At 38.6% G+C, this 9680-nt stretch overlaps 1 pseudogene; it reads left to right on the forward strand.

Annotated features, from left to right (window-relative positions):
• The first annotated feature begins 6743 nt into the window (after nucleotides 1–6743).
• Nucleotides 6744–7678, forward strand: LOC149186541 (LEAF RUST 10 DISEASE-RESISTANCE LOCUS RECEPTOR-LIKE PROTEIN KINASE-like 1.2 pseudogene; annotated as a pseudogene).
• Nucleotides 7679–9680: the final 2002 nt, after the last annotated feature.

Genomic DNA, 9680 nt, shown 5'->3' on the forward strand with positions numbered 1-9680 from the left:
TTACCTTTCTAAGGTTATCAACATGGAACACTAATGTACTTACCTATGGTTGAAATGTATCATGTCGTTGCCACGTATTGCATAGATAGTATGAAAGGTGAGTTTTTATTTCCTTGGGTATTCATATGGTTTGCATGTATCATAATGCTTCTCTTAAACCAAGTTAAGACCTGTCAACATCCCATAGGTGACTTCACCACCCTTCACATGCTCATGACATGCATTATTACACTTGGTCCCATCTAAGGGTAGGAATCATTGGTTCTTGATCTTATAACCTTCTAGGGATTTTCACCAAACCCTAACACCCGTTTCATGGCATGTTCCAGTCTATTCGACCTTTTCATTGTGCAGGGCGTTGTTGTTGTGTGTGTATGAGGGGTTCTTACATTTGTAGGATGGTCTATCACACCCGCCTTCATTCTCGTGGAATAAAGTTCAGCAATTATTCCTAGACTCGCAGGTCATCCTTCGCCTCATGATCATGTATGCCTAGTCTTGCTTAGGTTCCTTTTTCCTTCTTCCGTTCCTTACTCTCAGTTTAAATGTTAGATTGTATGTCCCAGTGTTCCGTTTGAAACATTCAGTGCTCAGAATTGAAAAGTTATAACGGGGTTTTTGGTTATACTACTCGGTGTGATGTCATCCATCATTTTTACCTTTTTTTTTTTTAATAGGGTTTTGGGTTCATCCAACCTATTTTTGGTCTTGATCAGAGCATATTCTCCTTTTTCTTCCCTATATAGAAAAAGGTGATCCATAAATACTGAAATGTAGACGCTATTTGAATTGAGTATGCATCGTATGACTACCTAATGGTTTAACTTTTTAGAATTGGAAAAATCCATCTCATACAGGTGCTCATTATTTGTTCCCTTATTTTTTTTATGTTCTGCAAGTTGTCCGGGAGTTCGAGTTCTCCGCGAGCTTCACCAAAGGATACACACCTATGTTGTTCCCATTAAGTAACCCTTTTATCCATTTCTCCCCTCTCACAATTGTGTTCAATTTATTGGTGTTATTAGTTAATATAATGGAAATTGAGTATGACCTTGGTGTTATTAGTTAGTATGATGGAAATCGAGTATGACCTTGGTTTATTTGCGCTTTTCGTCCTCGTTAAATCATGTTGTTCTTCAATATGTGCCTTTCATTTACTGTTTTTAGATTACCGTTAGAGTTGACTAATCAATCCTTATAGTACATTTCCTCGTTCTGGGTCATTTTGGAATGGAAAAACTAGGTACTAATTCCTGTGGGTTTTTTGTTTTGTTTTTCCTTTTCCGGATCGATTGGAGTATTCACATCTATGACCTTCTAGGTAGGAACCCTCATTTTACTTGCTAGAATTTCATTCATTCCTCTAAATGAGTTTATCTACAATGATTCTTCTAACCCTTGTTTAATTCATTAGTTCTTCGAGGTACACGTAGCGCTAGCTTCGTTTCATGATTTCACATCCTAAATGGTTGTCTTTCTTGTGCGTAATGGATTAATTCACTTCCTTTGAATGTATTTTTTTCTTCGAGGTTGGAAAATCACATTACGGACTTTCATCCCTTATCATGATGTCTCCAAACTACTTCAGTTGTAGGTTTCTAGTAGTTGTGGCAATTTGTATTAATAGATTTGCATGTGGCTCAAAATATTTTTCTGTGTACTATTTGACTAGAATACTCCAAGTCCAACTATGATTCTTAGAAGTCCAAATAATTTTTCTAATGTATAAACACATTTTTGTTGTTTCTTTGTTACTCCATAAACTGCCTACAATACTTATTTGGATTAACTTATTGTTATGGTTCTACACTATTCGGTGGTTAGAACTTGTCTAATTTCATATGCAAATACTCTTATTCTGGCAAGAGCATTCTGTTTGAAAGGCTTCACCTAGTAACTTATTTTGTCTTCATTACTTTCCTATCTGATCCAAATGGATCCTAGAAAACCCTCTAAGTCTTTAAGTCTTCTAAACATTCAAAACTATCGCCTAAGAAGAACCTTTTAAAAATGCGGATAACACATGAAGAAAACAGTGAAATAAGGCTTATCGGATGTTTAAAACAACTTTGCATAGGAGCCACCAGATCTAGTTGATCAACAGTCGGCATATCGCAATCGGCGAAGGTAGGTGGAGGCTATCGGAGGCAACCATATAAATGTTGCGATAGGGATCAATAGGGTCAACGAGGATCGTCGATCAAGGGTGCAGATCAACGGCCTAGGTTAACCCACCACATCGCATCGACAGATTACAAGGGAGCGCTTACAACGACCCGGGGGCTTATGCGATATTCGATAGCGACAAGTCGCATCGCAATATCACATCGGAGCTATGCAAAGGACTGATAATAACTATGACTATGATAGCCAGACCCGACGGAATTATAGATAAAAGCATATATATTTTGAGTTCTGGAAAATAAGGTTTTCCTTTGTATTTCGTGATTTTGTTAAATAAACGAAATGCAAAGAACAAAGAGCCGATGCGATAAAAACGGACCCGAAAGGATTTATGATGTATAATATTTCAAGTCCAGTAAAAAGGTTTTTTAATGTAAATCGCATTTTCATTAAATGAACGAAAAACAAAAGAAATGCGAATAAAGCGATGAAACCAGACCCAAAAGGGTTTATACATGCAGGTATATATGTTTTGAGATCCAAAACAAGTGGGATTTCAGGTGGGCCGTAGGCGGTAAGTGGTTTTGGCCAGGCTCTGCTCGAGCCCATACACTGGCTTCCACGTGGCCAAGCCTTGGAGAGAGAAAACCACCCTTTTCGGGCGGTTAACCCCCGTACGAATGAGCCGCTTAAAATGAACCTTAGCTGTTGGATCAAGATCTCTCAGATCAATGGTGGGGATGCAATAAGCGATATAAAAGCGGACCCGATAGGAGTTATAAGGTGGAATTTATAGTATTTCAAATCCGATAAATGACAGATTGGCGGATTTTCACAATTTTTAGTGTATTTCTCTGTGTAAACAGAGAACACTATTTTTGGGGATTTCAAAAGTCCGACGGTCCATTCCATTACTGAACAGGTGGTCACCATCCCTGAAGGCGTTTAAAAATGATTGCTAACGCTCAGAGGGGGATTTGAGTGGACAGAGGCTGGGAAGCCAGAGAGCCCGAGAAGGAGAAACGAACAGATAACGCCGATTGGCTTTAAAGCCACAGACTGATAGAAACAGAGGCAAGCAATGCTGAGACCGAGAGAAAACAGAGATAGAGAGTCAGTGAGTAGAGTCAGTGTACTCATAAAGACTTGGGGGATCCAAGTAAAGCCTTGTTGTTTGTATCTATGTGTGTGAGACTCAAATTGAGCTCACTTTTGTAAAACTCTGTTTTTGAAGACATAATAGAGAGGTCACCATTGAAGGCTAGACCAGGAGACATAGCCCAGGAGTGTTGGGTGAACTCCTTGATTATCTTGATGTGTTATGTGTGTCTATTGTGTTTCTTTAACTGGTTCATTATCTATGTATTTTGCAATCTTATCGATCCATTGCACAAAGTAACATAGGAAAATCCATGCACATGAGTCTGTAATACCTTAATAATTGTCTAAGATCTCACATTATCAGATCAAGTGGTATCAGAGTTTTAGGTTTTCTAAGGTTAGACAAGCTTGTGTTGGATAGCTGAATGCTAACTAGGTCAAAGCTCAAACTAGGAGAAGGAGAACTTGTTGAGACTAATCTAGAAATTGAAAGAGTCTATCCTAGGAGGAGGATGGTAGAACAAACCTTATCAGAATCAGACACTCAGTTCATGGACAGTTTCATGACCATGAGAGCCATGGTGGAAGAGATGTATCGATAATTTAAGAAAGGCTGAGGTGAAAACACTTCAGAACCTCAAACAGAAAAAGGAGCAGAGGAACCTCTTCTAGATGGCCATCCAAAAGGCAAAGGAAAAGAAGAGAGGCCCTCTCCACCATCTACTCCATCATCACCATCCTCATCATCTTCTTCACATAAAACTATCCCTGAAAAGAGAAAGAAGAAAACTGTTGTGATTAAATTAGATGTGAAATTTGATTTACCAATTTATGATGGTGAATTAAATGCAGAAATGCTAGATAAATGGATTAGACAAATTGATGTATATTGTAGGGTACAAAACATCAATTCAAAATGGATAAAGATTCATCTGGCTAGCCTTCACCTTGGAGGAACTAACGTAGTGTGGTGGGAAGGCAAGACACAAGCTGATTTAAAGAAGCATGGTAAAATTTTTTCTACCTGGAATGAATTTGTTTCTGCCATTAAAAAACAATTCTATCCACTAGCTTATATGCACCAAGCAATGATGAGTTGGCAAAATCTTCGCCAATTAAAGGGCCAAAGTGTACAAAGATATACCCAGGAATTTAGAAAAAGAGCTTTAATTCTAGGCATTTCTCTAGACTCACCTGAAACTTTGTTGAAGTATATAGGTGGTCTGCACAACTATTTGAGGCACACCATTCTCATGTTTAACCCCACTAGCATAGATGAGGTACCTGTTTAGTCTACACATCTAGAGGCTAGAGGCAAGAATGTGAACCCATAGATTGGGGGATCATCAAAACCCACCGCAAGCAAGAACAAGGAAAAGAAGAAGCAAAAATGGAAGGAGTGGAAGACAAACACTGTACAGAAAGACAAACTTTCATGCACTTACTACAAGAAGGAGGGGCATGATGATGAACATCGTTGGTCTTTGCATCTGGAGCTGAAACTAAGAAGTTCGGTGGTAAGAAGAAGAAGACTGCTGCTACTATTCAGAAAGATTTGGGGTCAGACTCAAGTGATGAAACAATAGCCACAACCATAGCTATAAAAGGTAAAAATTATGAAGCATCTACTAGTAATTCTACACAATCTATTGATAATGAAGATAATGAGAGGAAAAGACATGAGCTTTTTCATAGTAGAGTTATTTCCAAGCATCAAAAGATTGATACTTTATTCGATAGTGGTTCACAAGTAAACTTGATTTCTGAAACAATTGTAAAGAAGTTGGGCTTCCTAACAACACCTCACAAGAAGCCATATCCATTAGGTTGGGTATGTGATAAAGCAAAGCTACAAGTGACTAGACAATGTAAACTCAGGTTTTCTATTGGGTCAACTTTTGAAGATGAGGTTGAGTTAGATATAGTTCCCTTGGATATATGTGGTATTGTTTTAGGAAGTCCTTGTATGATAGAAAGGGAATTTTCTATAGAACTTGTTAGACTTCTTCTTACTAGTCTGTTGTCTTGGAAAAGAGAAATGCAAAAAAATGTGCTTTAGAAGCTGTCTTGAAGATGATACAGAAAAGACCCTGGTCAGGTAGGGAAGGTTAGAAAATATGTGAATAGTGAATTCAAGTTAAAGAATACTATCACTGCTGCCGTGCATGACCCAACTATACCTCAATGGGTACACATGGTTTGTGGGCTGTGGATGCCTGGAATGAGGTGCTTAAAGGTTAGTACCATGGGTATATTTGATGTTTCTGGAGCTGTTCTTCCAAGAAGGAAACTACTGCAAAAAATCAGCGAACAAAACTCATCCAATTTACCTCCAAGAGAAGATAATTTGAACAATCTACCAATACAGGGGAGTAACAGGAAAATAAGTGGCAATGCCTCCAGTGCAAATTTTTCTCCTAATGATAAAAATACATTATCATGTGATGGGAAAAATTTGGAGGAAGAAGAGCTTACTGTGGATATTTCCACTAGCTATTTAGATCATGTTATGGAATCGGTAACTCAAATGATGAAGTCAGAGATCAAATTTGATGTTTCGAAAGAGGAGCTCTTGCAAACAAGCAAAGGAGTGCTTCCCAAGGTATTAATGGTTGAAGAATCTAAGCATGACATTAAGTTGGGTAATCACGTTCTACAATCAGAAAAGGGTCCTCAACTTGATAGCAGACAACCAACTTCTGATGTTATGCCTTCAGATGTTTCACATAGTCTTCAACTCGAACATGCTGAAACACATATGGTAATATTTGATGATCATCCCTCTACAAATGCAATTAAGGGAAAAGGTTGTGCAGGTGCCAATATAGAACCAGATCAATTTCAACAGAAGGCAACACAATCTCAATTTCCTTTATTATCTGTGTCTCCGCCATCCAATATTTCAGGAGCAGTTACGTTATTGAGAAAGCGTAAAAGCAAATCTCATTCCACTGCATTTGATAGTTATGATCCATGTAATGCGTCCATTCAACAAGAAGCACCAGAGATTTGCAACCCTTCAATATCCTTTTCTCAGGAAGCATCTGAGACATCACAAAACTTCAAACAAGCAGAATATGCTGGCCAAATATGATTGAGCATCAGTAGTTCTTCTAAGTCACCTATGCATGAAGAGATAAATGAAAAAGAAGACACCATTAATAGTCCGGAAGTGCATTTCAGCAACTCACTGTCTCATATCAAACAACAGGCTATAGATAATGAGCGCCCCAGATGCAAATGAAACTGAAGGACAACTCTGTTTCCCGGGAACACTAGATCCCTATAAAAATAGCTGTGTGTAACCAGAAGAAATCACTTCGATTATGTTGTTGGCGTTCATTTTTTTTTTGGGAGGTCCATAAACATTGGCGCGGTAATTGGTGGTCTCTTTGGAGTGACTCTCGTGGTAGTAGCAGTATTGTCAATATGTATAACTGTGCAAAGGAGAAGGAAACACCGTATGTTTAGCGAGAGTTTTGTGGTTAGAAGGCTTTAAACATGATGCGTGCAAGGATATGGAAGCAGCTATACAAGGCAAGATAGGGACTCTGCCCATTTTCTCCTATGAAGTGCTGAGAAAAGCGACTAATGACTTCGACGAGAGAAATCAATTAGAAGATGGGGGCATGGTTCGGTGTATCTGGGTAAACTCCCCGATGGTCGTGTTGTGGCGGTGAAGAAACTGTATCATGATAATTATAAAAGAGTGGAACAGTTTTATAATGAAGTGCAGATTCTCTCGACCTGCTATCATCCAAATCTGGTTCGGCTTTATGGCTGCAGTTCTCCAAAGGACCGTGACCTGCTTCTTGTTTATGAATATGTTCAAAATGGTACTTTGGCAGACCATCTTCATGGGGACCGGAAGGCCGACAGAGGAGGTCTAAATTGGGATACCCGCCTGAAAATTTGCATAGAAACTGCTCAGGCCCTGGCATTCCTTCACTGCCGTGAACCACCTCTGTTCCACAGAGACGTAAAGTCTGCCAACATTCTATTAGACGAAGACTTACATGTCAAAGTGGGGGATTTTGGGGTTTCAAGATCTATGCCATTAGATGCAACCCATATTTCCACTGTGCCACAGGGCACGCCTGGGTACATTGACCCAGAGTACCACATTTGCTTTCAGCTCTCAGACAGATCTGATGTCTACAGCTTCGGCATTGTTTTGATGGAAATCATATCGGCCAAGTTAGTTGTGGACATTAGTCGGGAAAAGGGAGAAATCATCCTCGCTAACATGGCTATAGAAAAGATGCAAGCGAAATCTTTGCTTGAGTTTATAGATCCAAATCTGGACTTTGACACAAACTCTGACCAAAAGATTACTGTATTTGCAGTGGCCAAATTGGCTCTCAAATGTCTTGCACCGCCAAAAGAGGGTCGGCCACATATGAAGGAAATTGCGACCGAGCTGGAACAAATCAAACAAAATGCAGACAAATAGGAACAGATCTTCCTATCTTTGTCTTCAGTTAATAATTCAAAGGGATCTGCACTACAGTTTGTTAGCCATCAGAGGATTTTAAGAGGAACAATTTTATGTTTTTAGAATAAAGAGATGATTCTATCTCTATTTATGTAACTTCAGGTGAAACAACGCCCCTGTTTTTGGGTCGATCTGTTTTCTCCTAGAATAGTTTATTTAATGTATTAAAAAATCATTTGTAAAAGTTAGTGAGAGAGAGAAGAGAATTCTGAGCGCTGGTGGAGAAAAACAGAGCTTCTATTGTACAGTTTTGACAGAGATTTTAATAAAAAATGTAGCTCTGACCCCTGAGATTCCTGTGGTATGAAATTTAACATTTGTGTCATCCTTTGTTTCATATGTAGCCTGTTATGTGTTCATTTCATTTCATGATCATTTCCAATTGAACAAATGAAGTGTTAAGGTAGAATTCATAATTTGTATGCTCTGCCTTTAAGTTTGTTCATATTTAATGTTTTCTTCTGTTTGACAAGGATTCATCTTCTATGCCCTTGTCAACTCCTCAGCAGTCTTGCCGTTCCATTTAATCTCAATTTGATGTTAAAATTTCTTGCCTACCTTGCCTCAGGAGATAATCTGTGTTTTTGATTATATTTCTCTGTTTCAAGCTGTTTTTTGCCCATGCAGCCCAGAAAACCAATCATTTATCAAAAAAATCCCTTTCTATCAATTTACTAGCCTAAAATCAGCATTCTTTATCGGTCATCTCAGCCCCTTTGAAAACTTGTCTGCCGAGATTGACCCAGAGAGAGCCCTCTCCTGTCCTCGTAGGGCTAGCTACGAGGTTGAGCGTGGTTTGATGTTGCCTTGAGTTTCGCCTTTTTCAGCCTGAGGCAGATTCGAGCGCTAACAGAACTGAAAATAAGTATCAAATCACAAAAGATGGAATAGAATATATTGTAAGAGCTCATCAGCTCAAAAATAACTACACTCTCATAAACTCAGGGCAGATGAAAAGAATTGTAAACTCATGCAAGCAATTTTTACTAATGGTTATAAAGGAATCGACCCCTGATAAAACCAATGCATTTGAAGGCTATGATGCTAAACAGAAAGCTGATTTAGAAAAAGTTGTTTCAGAATATGATATCCTATTTCAAGAACCTAAAGGTTTGCCACCCAAAAGGGAAGTAGTACATGATATTCATTTGCAGCAAGAGGCTCCATTGCCTAACATTGGAATGTACAAGTTATCCACTTTAGAGAATGTAGAGATCAAGAAGCAAGTACAGGAGCTGCTCGATAAAGGGTTCATAAGGCCAAGCACATCACCATGTGGATCTCCAATTGTGTTGGTGAGAAAGAAAGATGGTTCGTGGAGGATGTGCATTGATTACAGAGCACTGAATAAAATAACGATAAAAAATCGTTATCCTCTTCCTCGCATAGATGATCTATTAGATCAGCCGAAAGAAGCTGTTTACTTTTCCAAGTTGGACTTGCGTAGTGGCTATCATTCGGTCAGAGTAGCAGAACAAGATGCAGGGAAGACTGCTTTCAAAACAAAGCAAGGGCTGTATGAATGGTTGGTTATGCCTTTTGGCCTAACTAATGCTCCTACCACTTTCATGAGAGTTATGAATGATGTGCTCAAGCCTTTTATTGATGATTCTGTAATTGTATATTTAGATGACATTCTTGGTTTTAGTAAAACATGGGAAGAACATTTAAAGCATGTAAAGCAGACTCTAGATGTTTTGAAAAGAGAAAATATTTATGTTAAATTATCAAAATATGAATTTGGAAAAACATATTTGAATTATTTGGGTCATATTGTAGGGGGTGGTGAATTGAAGATAGATCCCTCTAAGGTTGAAGTCATTGTGAACTGGCCTAAACCCAAATTTGCTATAGAAGTTAGGAGCTTCCTAGGAGTAGCACAATATTGGAGAAAGTTTATTGCTAACTTTTCCTTAATTGCAGCTACCTTACATGATTTAACAAGATTGAACAAGGTGTT

The sequence above is a fragment of the Pinus tabuliformis genome, chromosome 3_1 (genome assembly GCF_031772625.1).
Source record: "Pinus tabuliformis cultivar Carrire ecotype Pingquan chromosome 3_1, CPIR1, whole genome shotgun sequence".
Lineage (NCBI taxonomy): Eukaryota > Viridiplantae > Streptophyta > Pinopsida > Pinales > Pinaceae > Pinus > Pinus tabuliformis.